The following is a 19,533-nucleotide window of genomic DNA, read 5'->3' as shown; positions in this document are numbered from 1 at the left end:
GTAGAATGCCAAATAAATTCCTTGAGAAAAAGGCTAATGATGAAGGTATGCCATATACTGTAACAGGCACTTGAAATATCCCTATGGTAATGAAACAATGAAAAGCAACGAATGTAACAAAGATGTCAGGATGTGATCATTTTAAGTTCAATAATTCAAGAAAATAATAATCCAAGGGCCAATGCCTAGAAAATTACTGCAGAATATATACTAATTCTTAAAGTGTGTCTAAAATCAAGTAGAAGGGTTTTGGTGGAGGTTTTTTCTATAATGACTCCTGTGCATTCACTGAACATTCATTTGCTTATATCAAGAAAAAGAAGTAGAGGCTGGCTAAGTACCAACAAAACATTAACAATAGTGAATAATACAAATATGAAAAGAAGAAAAGGACAGAAAAGAAATTATGAGAGAGTATTTCTTGCAGGGGTTCAAGGCACTATCTCTTCAGTCTCTTACTTCTGAGGACAAGACTGAAGAAAGAGTGCATACATTGATTCTTTGAGTGAAGTAAAACCTCTCTCCATAAGAGATGCTACAGATCATTGCTTTCTGTTTCCAAGTGTGTATTTCAATAAAAAGAATTTGAAAAATCATATCAACTAGTAATTCAGGCACACTGCCTGTTATTGGATCCCCTTGGTATGGTAATGAATGCTCTTCTCAAACACTGATCAACTTCCTTCTTGACCTGCTCTTAGGTCCTGTTCATAAGGAGAGCTTGTGGACCATCATCATTTAGGGCTTATTACAAAATCCACTTGAACCCCTCGAGATGAAAGATTCTCCTTATTAATTCCTTGCCAAAGAAAAACCTTTGACTAATTTTGACCACCAGAAACACTTCTTCAATGAGGTAGCTATCAGAGTGTCCTGGTTTCGGCTGGGATAGGGCTGCGTGGTGCTTAGTTGCTGGCTGGGGTCAAACCACGACACAGAGCTATATACACTGACAGCTTGTACTAGCCTGTGCCTCATATTGAGATTGACTCCTTGCTGCCTGCAAATATGACATTGTGAAAACTGAACAATCAAGAATTTTCTATGCCTACAGAAGCTTTCCAGAACCTTTTGTTCCTGTGGAGTACAGGGAATAAAGATGCAAGGGAAAGAATAAGGAATCGACAAAATAATTCTGTAGACCCAAGGTGTGTTTTTAGATTATTTTTGCCAGTGCATTTAGCAGTAGGGGCAATGTCCCTAGTCTTCACAGTGTCCTTTTTCTATGGTCTATGTATTGCAGACTCCAGGGTGGGTGTTAGTAGCTATCATGGAGATGATCATGTGTCTCTTTTTCCTCTGGGAAGGATAATATTCATATATTAAGGTTCTGCCACATAGACATATGTAAAAATAATACGTAATCCTCTTCACAGTAATATTCTGTTGGTTTTGGAGATTTTGAATCAGTCCCATTTGTAAATAGCAACTTGTTCCTAAACTTCAGCTGAGAATAGAATAAAATAAGATGTTACCTTGAGTATCTCTAAAACTCTTCAGTGCATTGCATTTTTTTTCTTCCCAATTAATTGAAAAGCCTACGTATGATTTAAAAGGTTTTCTAGCTGGTCCACACAACAGGCTGTTAAAAAAAAAGAATGTAATTTCAGACTGCTGAATCTAGCCAGTGAAGTCAGTGTTAGCAATGTCTTGCTAACCTCATCCTGAAGTAATCACAGACAGAAAGAGAAATTTTAATTATTTTTAAGCAAAAAACATTTTCTTATCTACCCTGAAATACACTGATCTCTATCTAGCTACCTATCTGTATGACCTATATGTATTTAGTTATTCTATTGTAGAGATCAGATATTCTAAACACATACCTTATGATTTAATTAACAAATTAGTGAGCACTGTAAAGCTGACCTTCACCACTTCATATGCAAAGAATTCTCTTTTTATAATTGCCCTTTTTAAACACAGAACATTATGAGTCTATGTTATTAATCTGCAGAAGATATAAAGAACCTGTCAACTTGGGAAGACCTGGGAAAACAGAAAAAAACAAAGCGCCTCACTACTAATCCTTTTGAAACTTCCAGGGCTTGGTCTCCAGACAGGCCATACTGTAAACACTGTTCGGTTATTGGTGCTGATGAATCGAAGAGTATGACTGTGTGATACAAGATATGACTTTTTGCTACTGATGGCAGGAATTGATTTGCTGTAAATATGTTACCTTGCATTTTTTTGCAATTTTGAACTCAGATTATTCATTGCTGTTTCAACATTAATAGACACATAGGAGAAAGACGACAGACTGTAGAGACAGACTGTAAGAGGAGAGCTAGCCAGATATCTGTGGCAGAACTACTGAGATATCAGGTAGAGATCTAGAGGAGATAAACAACATGTGGAAACTAAGGAAATGAAAGTGATGGACTTTGAGTGATTTCAATTCCTCGAATTAGATAAGAGTCAAAGAAGCAGCTTCTCCATCAAGTTGGAGAGCATCAGGTTTCTGAAGATTTTTTGAAAAAAGTAAAATTTTCAGGCAATTGAAATGTAGATGGTAAACATAGTTTAGACTCACAACATTAGAAGATCCCTGGTTATGGGAGAGAGATGGCTGATATACTGAACCAGTTTATATGCAAAAAATAAATCTGAGGTTGTTACAGTAGGATCTGAACTAGACACTGTGCAAAGTATGGATTATTCCAGAGTTAATAATTTATATAAGATTAATATAGTGACTCTAAATGCTTTGTGTCTCTGAAACTTTGAGGGAGGGGAGGGAAAGTATCCAGGGGAAGACAGATCCAGCGGTCCTACCTACAAACAAAAGGGGAAAAAAAATTGTACCAAAAAAGATTTATATATGAAGGTAAGAATTGAAAGCCCATGTGTGTCTCACTGTTATTATTTATTTTTGAAGAGCCTAAGAAATGTCTAAGAAAAAATAAGTCACAATAGGTGACTATTATCTGTGTCACACACATGAAGGTTTGTTTATAACCCTGGGAATTATGGTATGTAAGTATTCATTTCTGGTTTAGAATACCTGCTCTGCTGTAACACTAGCACCTGCATGATATTTATGGAAATAAACACAACAGAATGCATCTTCGCTTCCTCTCACATAGTAGGGGTAGGCAAAGCAGAAAAAAATCAAGCAGAACATTATTTAGAGACAGTAAGGCAGATGTGTGGGTTTTCAAACTATTTTAGTGTACTGGAATACTACAGTGAAAGGCTGGATTTTCTTACTGTGATCTTTTTCCGTTTCTACAAGCAACAGCAACAGAGAGAGAAAAAAAAAAGAAAAAATAATAAACCTGTAGTTTCACCATCCAAGAAAAAAAGTCTCATTCAAGAAAGAAAATTCCTACCATGATAAGAAAGCTAACAAGTCTACCCTGGTTTTGGTTCTATTTTCAAGTACTTTATTTCATTGCATATTTTTTTATGTAGAAGTTATGTATCATATGCAGACCTAATGTCTTTGTTATCACTCAAAATATGTTGAGAAATTCAAAATTAAAGTACCCCATTTTACCAGTTACATTAACAATAAAGTAGACAAAGCTGCAAAGAAGTCTGTGGTTTAGCTTACTTAAGGAAAATACCCCAGAAGGCTCTAGCAAATTTAGATTTTAAATCTGAGTTTTAAGGATGCTCACACATTGTTTTAGTCCCCACCAGGTATCTAGTGAAGAGATGCAAATCAGAAGGAAAAATTCAGATTGCGGGTGAGATACTGGCCAGCTACTGAAAGTTCATGACTTTGTATAGTGTCCCATAATTGAAAGTTTATGGCTTGCTTCAGAGTACAATGACAGTTGGGGTAAATATTTCCATTTTTCAGTAGTCCTATTTATTAAAAATATGAAAAGTGAAAACAAATATCTTATTTCTCTTCTTTGTCTGGTCTCCTTAGCTAATATTTGAGCAAGTAATCACTATTGCTACGGATGCACGTGATAGCTATGATCAATAGGATGCTGATTTTGGGTAGGGTTTGCCATATATTTTGTTACAGTAGGGAAAAGCAAAACTGAAAACTGACTGAAAACTCATTAAAACCTCAGAAATAGATAGGGATGGAGAGATGGATAAAAAGAAAGGGAATTTCAAATAGTTTTTGATTCTAGACAGGGTTAGATCATGTTTTGAATGAAAGGGAAAAGGTGGTTTTTACATTATAACTAAATAGTATCTCCCGTAACTGTTTCAATGTGACATATTGATAATTTGCTGTATCACATGGTGTATCAACTATTGCCTGCTGAATCTGGCAGCACTCTTGGAAAAGGAGAAGTGATATAGGTCAGAGAAATGGGAGGATATAATGTTGTTACATTTCTGTCATTCAGTTCTACAACAAGCCTCATGAGACAGTACTTCTGACAGCAAATCCTGTCAAAATAAGAATCCTGAATAAATAACATGAAGTCAGTTCTGTGAGATCTTGGCCAGGAAGAAATAAAATTCCCAATAAATTTAATTTATCCTTTGATTGCCTTATACAGTCATGATGTCCAGATGACCATGCAGATGGTCCCTGCATTGGCAAAAGTTAAAAAGAATACTTGTAAAACTTAATCTCAAAACTCTCTCATAAAGAAAATTGCAGGCAATTGGATAAGGTCATTAGCCTGTTAAATAAATCAGAAAAAAATATTCTTTGTTAAGGTCAATCGATTAACAGTTGGCAGTAAAAAATGCACTGTTTCAAAGTTATTTTCCCTCTAGTTTGTTACATTCATCGCAATCAAAATAATAAGTTACAAAACCAGATTTGTTCAGACTTGGGGTTTATACTTCTCACCATAAAATATGTATTGCATGACTCACCTAAAGAGCCACAAAACTCACATAACTTCATAGAAATTAGGCTAATATACATCACACTTTCATATGTTGTGAATTTCAGAGTGCCCATGACAGTTAAGGTTCAAAAGCAAGGCCTGGTGCTGCACCACGACTCATATGGAGAACAGGGTTGTCCCACCGCCCCAGGACATAAGTAACCAAACCTGAACCCTCCCAGACAAATGTTTGTCTAACCTGTACTTGAAGTCTGTCATTCTGCCTTGCTTCAGTCTTTTCCTCTCTAGACTGATCTGAGTTTTATCTTCTTTCACTAGATTTAAATGTGTCCGTGCCCAAGCTGTTGGCAGTGGGGGGCTGCAGAGGCAGCCTCTGTGAGGAGAGGCTGGGGCTGCCCCATGCAGGACACAGCCGGTTGCGGCTGGTTCCAGCTGGTTCCAATGGACCCACCACAGGACACAGCTGAGCCCATCAGTCAAACTGGTGGCGCCTCTGGGAAAATATAATTAAGAAAGGGCAAAACCACCACACAGCAGTGTGAGGGGGAAATGAAAAAAGAAAGGTGTCAGAAACTATCCTGCAGACACCAGCGTGAGTGAAGAAGGAGGGGGAGGAGGTGCTCCAGGTGCCGGAGCAGAGATTCCCCTGCAGCCCATGGAGAGGACAGCGGTGGAGCAGATACCCACCTGTGGAGAACGCACACCAGAGCAAGTGGATATTCCCTGGAGGAACTGCAGCCCATGGAGGAGCAGGGGAAAAGTGTGAGGAGAAGGAACTGTTATGGACTAACTGCAACCCCCATTCCCCATCCCCCCGCGCTGCTCGGGGCAGGGAGGTAGACACAGAGATGAAGGAGTGACTTCGAGCTTGGGAAAGGGAGGCGAGGATGGGGGAAAGGTGTTGTATTTATTTGTATTCGATTCTCATAATCCAGTTCTATTTTAATTGGCAATAAATTAAATTTTCTCCAAGTCTAGACTGTTTTTCCCATGATGGTAATTGATAAGGGACTTCGCTGTCTTTATTTCAACCCATGAGTTTTTTCATCTTATTTTCTCCCTACTGTCCCATTGAGGAGGGGGAGTTGGAGAGTGGCTGGGTGGGGGTCTGGCAGCTTGCCAAGGTCAGCTGCCCACAGTATAAAAGATCAGAAAAGTGAGGGAGAAAAAAGAAAAAAAAAATCCCAGACCCCACAAGAAAAAGATACTGCTTGATGCCTAGATTATTTCTTCATAATATATAGTTTGGCAATTAAACACATTTCAGGGAGAGCTTATGAGAAGAAATATATGGTTTCAGTCTGTGCCTGACTTGGCCTTTACCTGTGAGGAAGGACTTGCTAAGAATGTTACATGGCTGTCCAAATCTATGCTGTTTTGGAGCTGCTAATTTTTTGAAGGAAAATGAGCAAATTTTGTATGGAAATTAAGGACTTCAGTGACTACATAACTGTCCCATACCTTCCTTACACAAAATCAACTTTCACAGCAGAACTGGACTTTGGAAGGGCAAAAACATCATTCAGATTAAATCTAGATATTAGGTTTTGAAAGGAAAAAATAATTATAAACTGCATTTTCTTTCCCCTCCCCCCTCCCCCCTCCCCCCCCCCCCCCCCCCCCCCAAATAAAGGCTTAGGCTTGAGGGGTTTTCCTTTTTTATATATATTTTTTTATTTTACTTTTTAATAAGAAACATCATCTGGGAGCCAAGCTTTTATTCCCAAGCCATCATAGCCAAATTTCACAAGAGAATGCATTTGCAGAATTTCAGGAAGAATGTTGTCATAATTGAAGCCTATGTAAGAATAAAACAAATTGCCTTTGTGAGGGGTTCTATTCTAGATGCACAGGTCAATTTTGACTTACAATTTCCATTTGTGCCAGTGTAGGATTCAGGGTTGTATTGATCTTAATGGTTTCTGTAGGAAACGGCTTTAGGTTACAAAAACCGGTGTTTAAATTTTCTTTGTTTTTTTTTTTTAATTTTATTTTTCAGATCAGTATTTTATTCTAGTCTATTTAGGATTTCAAACTGTGCACATCACTGTAATCATCTGAACCTGGTCCCCAAAGCCAAAACTGCTTGCAGTCTCCTCAATCATTATCATTATGGTGTAGCTGTGAAACTACAAGAGTTTTGTTTTAATGAGCTACATTTCTTGTTCTAACAAACCTCAGTGACAATTCTCATCTCAATCTTGTGAAAGCAGAAGAAACACAGTGCTGCTGAAGGTTTTTCTTTTCTCTTTTACTGTCTACTCTATTCCCTACTACAAGTTTGTAAGGGCAAAATGCATTTTTTTACATTTTACTGCATTGCAACGTAAGGCCTACTGACACTTACTCTGCAATCAGAAGCCACAGCTGTATGCTCAGTTAGAATGAACTGGTGTAACTTTAGTTGCTTCACTGGACTGGCATAATTTCTTATCAGATATGAAAACTCAGTGATAGCCACTAAATTAGAAAACACAGTACAGTCCAGCCAAAGCATCACTGACCTGTTTTTCCTTAAAAAAATGCAGATAGACAAGTATTTTAGGTTAAAAAGGACTATTTTAATATAGCAATTTCCCTGAATGCAACTCATTAGACACACACAATTTATAATGACATTATCAAAATGTCTTCAATAAAAAAATAATATAGACCACCACAGTGAATTAACACACTTGAATAAGAAATGTGCTGCTGCCTGCTGCACAGAACAACAGTTGGATTTGGCTGTATGTGTCAGATCAAATCATAGTTACTAAAAGCATTCACTTTTCTGACATGAACAGAGCAGACAAAAAAAACTTCTTGGAGAAGGTGTTTACCCCAAGGGTAAATGGAGCTAGAGATCAAGACATTCAGGAGCAGGATACCACTGAGCAGATGCTAGGTGATGGCAGGAATTAAGGACGCTCATGGTAGAAATGCCTACTGCCAGATGCAACCACCCGAATCATTGTGAGACAGGGTGCCAAAAACATGGGAAAATGTGAACAGGGATAATCAGGAGTGAGAGAGAGAAAAGGTTGGCTCTGGTTGGCTATATTGAAATGGGTGTTTAGGAATGACTGTCAGATTAGAGCAGCAAGAAATGACTGAAAATCACTGAGAATTTTCAAAAATACTCTATTTTAGAAGGGCAAAGGTCTGGATTCTTGGAACCACTGTGACAGAAGGATTTAGAAAATGATCCTTCGCTGAATTATGAAGGTCTGTAGTAGGACGCACCACCAATGACTGTATCATTTCTCAGGCCATATCTTCCAAATCTCATCTCTAATATAAAGACAAGTCTGCTTATACTGTTATTTGTTTTGACAGTTCAACTATTCCTGCTTCAATTTACACTTCAATTTAAGGTCAAAATCCTGTTTGATTTATCTGTTATGAATAGCCACACATAAATCACTCAGTAAAACACTGAAGACGCATCTTTAGACCAAAGTTTGCATCACTGAATTTTCCTGAGGAACTCGAGACCAGAACTGGACCCTGGTTGTTCTATGGACCATGAGCATCTGTGGGAGTGAAGACATATCCATCAGGAGACTTCCTCGGTTGATTCCTACTACTCAATTCCATGAAGATACACCTTTTTTTTTCCATTCATTTACAGTGTAGCATTGGGCTTATTTGTGGGTCTACAGAGAAAGAGGGGTGCCATTGCACTGTGCTGCCACTAGCTAGGTGAATCCCACTGTGAGACAGCACATAGATGCAGTGTTCCTAGATCCTTTCAGCTTCAATTCAGTAATCAGAAGTATCCACAGCTATTTGAGATTTCCTACAGTGCCTGAAACATCTCCACTGTGCTGACACATGTTCCTTTCTGCATCTCTGATGGTGGAATTCAGGCCTAGCTTTAGGTATCTATAAGTAGGTATCTGCATGTACAGTAGATGTCTGAGTCCCTAATACCAGCCAGCATAGCTTTGAGAGTGATTTAGCTCCTCTGCAAACAGGTGCCAGCACTGGTCAGCCAAGTGCTTAAGCATCATCTAAGCACTGACTTTGTTGCCTTGGGAACGTTTCTGCTGCTCAGCCTTGGGCACCTGGTTTCATCTGAGACTCTCTAGTGAATCCCAGCAGCCCTCCAGACACCTCTCCCAGCAGGAATTTGGGTGCAACTCCCTGCATCAGATCTGCCAGCCCCACAGATGTCTGCAGTGGATATCTGGGTAGCCTGGGTGTGTCAAATGACAGTAGACACATCTGTATGGGCAGTCAAGCTCCAGATTTGCATTATTTATAACACAGGGTAAACATGTAATGCACAGTTGGAGATCGCAGTTTAGGTATCTGGACCATTAACCAAATCCCAGTCCTGGATGTAGGCACATCAGAAGCCAAGTAAACCTGAAGTCCAACTGATTTCAACAGGAAAAGAAAATAAAGAATAAAGAGCAGGGATAATTTAAATCTTCAACTGGTCCTTCCTTTGAGGAAGGTGTCTATAATCAAATACATAGTATATAGCCCAAACTGAGTAGATAGAGCACTTTTAGATATTTTTCAGGAGGTGTCAGCAGGTCTAATTTTAAAAGGGCAGGTCAGACTGTAATGGTACAGCTAAGCTTTTATTTCCTCCATAAGAAGGTTAATACAGTTTTAAAAGGTAAGAAAAGAAAGAACATGCTGTAACCTTTTATCCTTGTCTTTAATCTGACACTAACAAAAACCGAGGAAATGCAGCCTGCCACCTCCTCTCACATCACCACACGCTGCTGTGTGCCTGGAGTTCCCAGAAGGTGGTATCAGTCACAGACACATGCAGATTGGTGGACAGATGCTTCCAGGAGACAGACATACACACCAGTCCCCTCACATTGCACGGAAAATAAGAAATTAACTCTCAGGAGAGCAGTGACATGGAAAGAAAGAAAAAAGTGTTGCTCTCCCATGATTTAAATATCAATTGAGACTGTCAGTGCTGTTAATGGTCCAGCTATTTGGACTGAAGTCTTCATTATGCCCAAAAAATCCTACTTAGGGCAACTGCAGGGTTCTGCTACGCCAGTGATAATATTGCCAGCATGATCCTGCCTGTATCTCCTCATGAAAATTATCCCATCTGTGTAGTGACATAGGAGATAAGCACGTTTATCCTGTGGAGACATCACTGCTGGGCTGGGGGTGGGGAGAGAAGACCTCATGTGGAGGAGAAAGAAGCTACTTTTCATTGGCAAATGATTGTTTCTGTAGGCCTTTTGGTATATATCAGGACTAGAAGTTCTGGCAAGGTGAAGCTATCAGACACTAGAGAAAAAAATAAAAGGCTCTTCAAATGGTTAAAGGCCAGGAAAGGCTCGCTATGTTTGAAGGAGCTCCCTTGAGGTCAGGCCATATTGCTGATTACGGCAAGAGTCCTGGGATGAAGTAGAATGGTTTTATGGGGTTTGAAGGCAGGTATGATTTGCAGGCAAAGCAGCAAGGGGAGATCTAGCTCACAGATAATTACTGCTTTTTATCATTTTTTTTCCCCTGTTGAGTGCTTTTAAAAAAAATAGTGCCACAAATTTCAAAGAGTATTTTAGACAAATTCTAACCTTATTAAACTCTTAGCTAAATGGCAATTATAAGACTATATACAGTAATGCAACAGGCTGACTGGACTCCTCCCCTGCCAACCCACACATGGAAGACAAAAAGCGGACAGAGATACTGCTAGGCATATGGGGAAGTATTAGCAGACACATTTATAGGGAGAAATCATAAAGCTGTCTTCCACCATGCTTATTACCACGTTCTCTACTTCTTGCCTATCAGAGAACAGTGGCTTTTTATTGCTTTCTACTGGACCTGGGCATATCTGCATTTAAAAAAATAACTGCAGGCTGATAATACTGAGAGAAATATAAACAGAGCAAAGATTCAAGTAGGAGACTTCAGGAATATTTAGGAAACCTTACTATGTAGTATTTATTTGGCCTGTTTAACTTTCATTCATTTGCACAAATGCTAGCTAAAATACAGAAAACTCATTAATATGTAGGAGGGATTCATAAAATTATTCTAAGAAAAAAAAGTTCCACACAACTACTTTCTTGTGACTTGTCTGTACTTAGTGGGACAAAGGAAAACAAAAATCCGTCTTACACAAGCTTCTGGCAATTTCATCTCTTCTGCTGAGAAAAATCCCAGCTGACTGCAATACAGGATTTGTGGAATATTTGAAATTCTGTAGTTCTTACCAACACAGGGACTAAAAAGAACTTTTACAGCATTGTCCTGGTTTCGGCTGGGATAGAGTTAACTCTCTTCTTAGTAGCTGGTACAGTGCTCTGTTTTGGATTTAGTGTGAGAATGATGTTGATAACACACTGATGTGTGTTGTTGCTAAGTAGCGCTTATCTTAAGCCAAGGACTTTTCAGTTTCCCATGCTCTGCCAGCAAGCAGGTGTGCAAGAAGCTGGGAGGGAGCAGAGCTGGGGCAGCTGACCCGAACTAGCCAAAGGGGTATTCCATACCATGGAACATCATGCCCAGTATATAAACAGGGGTGAGTTGGCTGGGAGGGGCGGATCACGGCTCTGGCATTGGTCAGCGGGCAGTGAACAATTGCATCGTGCATCACTTGTCTTTTCTTTCTTTTTTTTTTTGTATTCTTTTTCGTTACAATTATTATTATACTTAGTTAGTAGTGTATTTTTATTTTTACTTTAGTTATTAAACTGTTCTTATCTCAACCCACGAGTTTTACTTTTTTTTCCTTTCCTCCTCCCCACCCCACTGGGAGGGGGGAAGGGGAAGCGGCTGCGTGGTGCTTAGTTGCTGGCTGGGGTTAAACCACGACACAAATACATGTAGATTTTAGAAAATTACAGGTGTTATTTATTTGTCTGTATTGCGTTTACATGGCAATGTTTTGGTAGCGGGGGGGCTGCAGGGATGGCCTCTGTGAGAAGACGCCAGGAGCTGACCCCATGTCAGACGCAGCTGGTTCCAGCCAGCTCCAATGAACCCACCACTGGCCAAAGCTGACCCCATCAGCGACGCTGGTAATGCCTCTGTGATAAGATATTTAAGAAAGGGTAAAAAACGCTGTGCAGCAGCTATGAGAAAGAGGAGTGAGAAAATGTAAGAGAAACAGCCCTGAAGACATAAGGTCAGTGAGGAAGGATGGGGAGGAGGCGCTCCAGGCACTGGAGCAGACTCTCCTGCAGCCAGTGAAGAAGACCATGGGGAAGCAGTTTGTGCCCCTGCAGCCCATGGAGGACCACATCAGAGACCACTGAGAAAATATTGCCATGGGAAGTATCACTCTACACGTGCTGTTTCTTACATTGCACCTCTGAACATTTATTGGCTACTGCTAGAGACAGCATACAGACTTACATGGACCTTAGCTGTAACACTGCTGTGTTCACTTTTGATCTTATTCTGCTAGGGAAAGTGAGTTCTCAGAAATCTTAGAAGTCTTAGTGTTTTCAGAACTCCTAGAAAGACATACTAGACCTCCAACAGAAGTGATAAGCTAAAGGTAGAAATTTCCATGCAAGTTCCCTTGGGATGCACTGTGTGGAAGGTTTGGGGAAAAGATTTTTGGCCTTAAGAACTGCTAAAATAATTATCTGCAAATAAATTAGATCTGATTTCTGAAAGATGATATTTAAATAATTTTTAAGTTGTTTAAGTAAGCAGCAACTCTGAAATGCTCAACACCCTTAACAGACTTTGATATCCACTATGAGAACTAAAAGCACTCAGTACAGGCTCAGATCCATAAATAAAAACACTTATTAGAAACAGGTTTTACACCAGAATATAGCAAGGACTTTTTATATGACTCTCTAGGTTTTAATAGATGGACATTAGAGACCTTAATGTAGTAGAATATTATAATAAACCAAGATGGGTACTAATATAAATGTACATTAACTCATTTGCTAATGATCAACATCAGCCATAGGGACAGCTGCCAGCGGTTTCATGTCTTTTCATCAAAAGAGAGACAGAGCCTATTTAAATGTTTTAATTGTTGGGAAAGAAATGGATTTGCTTTTATCTAATCAATACTACTTTGACCAAGAATCAATTAAACTGACAAAGCTTCTCATATTGAAGTAAGTAAGGGCTTTAATTAAATTCCATTCTATAGTTTAAGCAAGGCATAGGAAGAGAAGGAGCATGTAAAGGCTACTTTTTATTTGGTGTTTATATTGGTAGTACGGTTTTAGGAGTAAATCATAAATTAAACTGCAGATACATTAACATTTTACTTTATATCATGCTACACATCAAAATAAAACCACAGATACATACTGGTCCCATCTATTATTATATGTATTTCTATTTTGAATTAGCACAAAATGGAATGCTCTGCATGATCTTTTATATTACAGCGACATGGTATGTAAAAGGGCATCCTTCTATTTCCTCAGAAACCATCATTAGTACTAAACAGACTCTCTTTGCCTATTTCTTTAGAAGATCACTGCACAAAAATGAGACACTGCAGAATAACAATAGGTTCCATTTAATTGGTGCAACCCTTCCCCCTGCCTATCAGCAGCACAACTCAATATTCACTCTGAGGCAAAGGAGTTATTAAAGCATTTCAAGTGATATTTTCAAAGGGAATTTTCCTTTTTTCTTATTACCTCTTCAAATCTGAATCACTGGGTGAGGAGGGAGGCCAAGGGGATGAAAAAAAAAGCTTAATTCCCAGGAAATTATTGAAAATGATGTCATGAAATCAAACAGTGCTTTGGTATAAAAAATCTTCAGAAGAGAAAATACACTTTAAGCAAAAGACCTAGAATACAAAGTCTTTCTGCAAGTGGCAACACCTTAGATCACTTAGCCTGGAGCTTCTATCATTTCAGTCTCCTGATGTAGTGCTATTTCAGTTTATTTTCCTCAGGCTGCTTTGCTCGCTAGGGCAAGTAATTAGAGTAGCAAATAATAGAGCCAGAGTCCCAAATTAGCTTTCAATATTATCATCTTTTTGCTAGTGGCTAAAACAATGCTAACATTGATAAATCTACATACCTTCCTGCTAAATAGCTATCAAAATAAATGATTTAGTAAAAACCATCTTCAGCATCCTTGTTCTAAAATATGCCCTTTTTGTGCAAATTAAATAGCATACTAAGTGATTAGCAGGTTCCTCTGGTTAAATATTCTTAATTGCTCAGTGGTTCAGTCCATATGTGTTTCACCTACAGCATCTCTTATGTCATTAAGTGTCTCCAACTTGTGGCATGGTGGCAAGTTTTCTTTTGACATTAATAGTTTTCAAAGATTAGCTGGTTATTCTTAATGTGCTGGGCACATTTGCAAAAAATAAGATCCTTTTTGACTTAAAGTGTATTTTCTTTTTTCCTCAAAGTGTAATGAAAATTACAGTCCTCAAGAACTAGGTCAGTTTTTTCCAGCGTAAGAGTTTTTTCTGCTTCTAAATGGATTTTTTGAAAATCAAGATGTTAATACGTTGGTTGGATAACCCCCCCCCTACATACAAATGTATATTATATTTAATGTTTTATATGATATCACTATATACAATAAACTATTTCATATATGCAAATGATTTAAACTGAAACAAAAATGTTATGAACATGATTTTTAATTTCTGTTTCATAGTTGAGTTGAAACTTTCACTTTTTATTCTGCTTTACAGCATCTACAAATTCTGAAATGTTGAAATTTCCCACAGAGAAATTACATTTACTGAACATCTTTAAGTGGTTGCAACAGCTGTGGGTAATTGTTCAAATTATTCTGGTATTTATAGCCAAGGTATAATCCTTCTATAATTTCAAAACAACAAATAATCTTCTGGAACAATATATAGACAAAAAAACCCCACAAAACCCTGCAAAAATAGGCTTCATGCTTACCTCAGCTCTGTTCACAAAGTTATAGCAATGTACCACTGATGGGACTGGGTACAGTATTCATGCTGTATGGTAATGTTGCCAAATATGCTTTTCGTAATTTTGCTTTATAAGAAAGGTAAAAATTGTGTTTGAGTGTTATCTCGGAACAAAACATTTCAGAACTGTAGCTATTTTCACATAATTAAACAACCTGTGTTCCAACATTTCTCTATTCCTTTAACATTATAGACAATTGCTTCCTTCCTATAGCAATTTGTACTTATGTTGAACAAGAAAATATTTTGAAAGTCTTATGATATTGCATAACAGCTGAATAAAATCTCTCTTTTTCCCTCAATGATGTCAGTAAGATGTCAGTATCATGCAAAAGGAAATTTCTTTGGTTTCCTGATATACAAAGTTTGTAAGAGAATCCTCATGTTTGGTACCTCCCTTTTCAGCAACAACCTGCAATATCCAGTTTACGGTCTTTAGGCTCATGTGTTAAAGGGCAGTTTTTTCCTACCATGGCCATAACACAGTTCTATGGACAGTTCGGGGTTCTGGTTTTCAGAGTAGTTTTCCTTCCAGACTCTTCCTTTGAAAGGGAGGAAATGAGCAACCAACAAAGTCAGCTCCACCAATTGCAGCTTTTTTTTAAAAGGGTCAGGGCCGCTATCAGGACAGGATTCATACAGGTGAGCACAGTTTTTTCTTCTTGCATCTGTTTAATAACACCAGTTCTACAAAGAACTTTGCAAGGAAAAAGCCCTGTTTGGCTAGTAAATGCTCTGTGATGTTGCATTTAATTAACATCGTGTTACACTTATTCTGGAGCAGTCATAATTTATTTTAGTAATTAGAGGATCAAGACTTCATGCTTTTATTTGACTGCTACTTCCATTTCAATAACTCACATTTAAATACGTTGTCAGCCATATTAGACAGAGCTAGCCAGGGAGATGGTGAACGCACTGTCATATTATGGCATGGATGATATCACAAAGTGTACAAGGGTTATATGGGCCAAGGCACTGCTCTCCTCATGCATGAGAGAAGTCTCAGAGAACTGGGGAATTACAAAGGCTGGATGACCTGTCATGCAACCTGGGACTGTCAGGCAATGATGCATGGGAATACAGGCCTTTGCAGAAATTACCTGCTGCATGTGTGCTTTTCTGTCTCACTCAGCCCACTAGAGATTGGCGCACAGTCTTGCCACATGCAGATATTTTTCAAGTACAGACCTAGCAGTGAAGAAGCATTCTTATTAAAAAAGCCTATTCTCACTTGATAGTGGCAGCGTCTAGAGTAGGTCACCTGTCATTCGTATCTTTTGAGTTCTGTTCCCCAGTTTATCAATAATTTTGTCATGATTTAATGATTTTGATAGATGCCTGTAAAGCTTCTAGAACAATAAGCATATTTAATAGGACTGAAGAAAACATCAGCTTTCTTTCTGAGCAGGGAGGCTGCAGAATCAACCTAAGTACTTTCAGATTCAAGGTTAACTAAGACCACAGAGTGTTGCTTCAGCACAGTAGATGGCTTGAATCTTTTAGACACGGGAAAAATATCAGGATTTAAGTGTCACATTAAATTTAGCTAGTGAACTACTTATACACTTTTTGAGGCTATTTTTTTGAGGATTTGAAGACCCTGTTTTTTGGCTTTCTGTGTTAAACACTTGGTGTATTTGTCAGCACTTCCTGACGAGCAGTAGAATTTTCTATCATAAGTAACTGATACCGGGAAAGAATCTGTGTCTCCATTTCCATAGATATAGCCTTTTTTAACCAGCTAATAGGGTATAATTGGTGGGGTTAGCAAGGTTAGCTACAGATCTTCAGTTAGGAAAAGACAGTTGCAGCATACCATATTCAAATTAAAATAACAATCTAACACAAAAAAAAAACCAAACCACCACTATGTTTTCCCTCCAACATCAGCTAGAACATAATCTGCTCATGCCATTGCTCCCCATTCAAGCACTAATTTCACATAGACCAAATCTTAAGTTTCCCCTTTTTCTCAGATACCATATGACATATGATTTTCCCCATCATTAGCATTGAGTTTGATAGCTTACTAGATTGCATCATGATGTTCTTTTAATTGGATGATTATGTATATGCCCCAGGCAAGTTACTATGCTAACATCTGATGATTTAGCAAACTGATCTGATTTTATTTATTTATTTTACTTCTGGCTGAAACATTTTCTAGTCTCAATGTTCAAAGTGTAATGCCTTTGTGAAAGCAGCCTAGATTCAGAACTTCTGGGTATTTGCATTAGTGGTAATGAGGGATGCCTTGAGCCACAGGAAAACATCTTTTTTTTTAACGTACATGCTTAACTGTTGTGCTAGGTCCCTAACTTTAAAAAGCCCAGCTTAAATATTTATGAAATGCCATTGTTAATTTTGAACTGAGTAACAACTGATTATCTTTCACAGAGAAATCTGCAAGATCTGCAGTCATATTTCTATGCTGAGTTGCAGGGTTGCAGATGTTGGTTTGGCTCTCCTGGGCCAAAGGGTTCAAACTACACTAAAGTTTTTCAAATGAAAATTTAATTGAAATTATAACCAAGCTGTGGGGGATAGTTCAAATTGGGTTAATGCAGTCAGAAAATAGTGATTTAGGATGATGGGTTCAGAGCTTGTAATAGATAACAACTTTCTGGATTTATTTGGCATTTGCTTGTAAACTATACAGGTCTCCACATCCAGACTGTGCTTGTACAACTTGTACTGAATGTGTCTTTTTATCTTTCAGCTCTCAAGACATAGGATACTCCAAAACAAGTCTACTGCCGAACTTTTCTGCCCCCTCCCCCCGCCCCCAGTCCTTTAAGAAAGGAATTTCTACAATAAAGTCTGTAGGAAATGCAATGGGTATAGATGTATAAACAGGCTTAATCACATGCCACAATGAGAAAAGAGTTATTGTGTCCACATTTCAAATTGTGACATGAATGTTCTGTAAACTCATTCTTTGACAGGAGCAGAAATTTTCAGTAATATCAACCAAAAATGAATCTATAGCCTTTTGACTGGAAGAAAAACTCCACTAACTCAGTCCCTGTGAGGATAAAAATTACTGGATTAGTATTATTAAGTTTTGTTTGATTTGAATGAATAATTATTTTGTGCCAATACGTTACTGCTTACATAGACGTTTCACCTATGCTCTTTATTTCATTTGATTATAATTCTTTCCCCATAGACAAACCTGTCTATGAGGCAAATACGCTTGACTGAATAGTAGTGAATATTTAGATAAGGTACCAATGGCTGGAGGGCAACTGCAATATTCAGCAATTATATGTACAATACACCATGCCCCAGTGGGATTCCTGCTGAGAATGTGCTTTGCATTGTGTAGAAACAATCAAGGACAGAAAAGAGCCACAAATATTCACATTAGGCAGTTTAATGTTGGAGACTATTTCACAGGATTGGTTTAAAATAATAGATACCAGTGGAGTAAGAACTCTGGGAAGAAACAGAGACAGCTATTTCCTGAGGAACAGAAACCTTTCTGTGCGATTAATAGCATCTGTTACTTCTGCTCTACTAGTTCCATATTGTTTCCTCTCCCCAGACCCAAAGGAGAAAAATAAAGCCTTTTTAGCCAGAATGGAAAAAAAACCTCTTTAACTTAAGTCAATAATAGTAATCCTGTTTATTCCAAGTTCCACTGTGGTTGCTTGGCCCTCTGAATAGCATAACAAAACATTAAGCAGCACATTTTCAAAGAACAACCTCGTATCTGGGCCATGCAGTATGAAGCATCAAGGAAATGGCAGAAAGATTTTAGCCACCTGACTTAGAGAGAAAATTAATCCCTTGAAAAGGGCTTGTCTGGACTCTATTGCTGCCGTTATGAAAGGCACATTTAGTGAAAGAAATAAATTGGTTATTACTCGTACATTAGCGATCAAGGTAAAACACAGTTGCTAAACAGAAAACAAGTTCTGCAGAGGGTATTGGGTTGATGACCCCATTACAGCTAATGACCTTGAACACCATTCAGACTTAGTTTAACACTCCAAAACCTGTTGGGCACTGCTCTGTTTTTTATTTAATTAACTCTCAACATTCTTACATGCCATAGTACAAAAGACAAGAATAAATATCTTAAAGCTGCTTAAATTTAAACAGTCTTCATTTATTTCAATATCTCTTATGGACACTGGATTTAGAAATCTCAGCTAAGATATTTGAAATATCCATATGAAATGGAATATTTAATTTTATGATGACACATAGAATTCACTTGGAAGGCACAATGATTACTTACAGTTCAATAAATATCCCAGCATCTTTGTATGAGTAAGGTGTGGTTAACTGTGAACATTTCTCCTTGTTTGCTTGTAACTTCTTTTCTGTCTACCATCTCTTTGTTCTTTTTCAAATTCTATCTTCTCTGCATTTTCAGCTAAAAGTTTTGCTCGAGAGTGCCCTTAATCTGGTTGCCGAACACACCCCAAAATGCTAGCTTGAATTCCATAATAGCTGCAATTTATGTTAGCTTGACTGTCATGGGAGCTGGGCTGAATCTTTAGTGCTGCAGTGAAAGGCAGAAGCTGAAATTACAATTCCTGGGGTGCTGAACCTAATCATTTTGTTCTGCTCATTCAGCCAAGTTCTACTCGTGCAACCTGACTACATAGTGGAGCTGGCCAAGTAGCAGCCTAGATCTGGCCCAGGGGATGAGTTAACCTACGTCACTGAAACAGAACAGCAAGACTTGCAGGTTAGAAGTGGAAGAAGAGATGTGTCAGAATTCCCACCCTGTTGAAATTGCTCCCAAGGAAGAAGAAAAAAAAAAGCAAGAGAAGAGATAGGATGTGGTAGGAGTGTCACAAGGCACGCGGCAGTAAGGGGATCTCCACAGGCCACTGGAGAATTATAGTGACGTTGCCCCGTGTGATT

The sequence above is a fragment of the Gymnogyps californianus genome, chromosome 1 (genome assembly GCF_018139145.2).
Source record: "Gymnogyps californianus isolate 813 chromosome 1, ASM1813914v2, whole genome shotgun sequence".
Classification (NCBI taxonomy): domain Eukaryota; kingdom Metazoa; phylum Chordata; class Aves; order Accipitriformes; family Cathartidae; genus Gymnogyps; species Gymnogyps californianus.
This window is presented reverse-complemented; position numbering follows the sequence as displayed.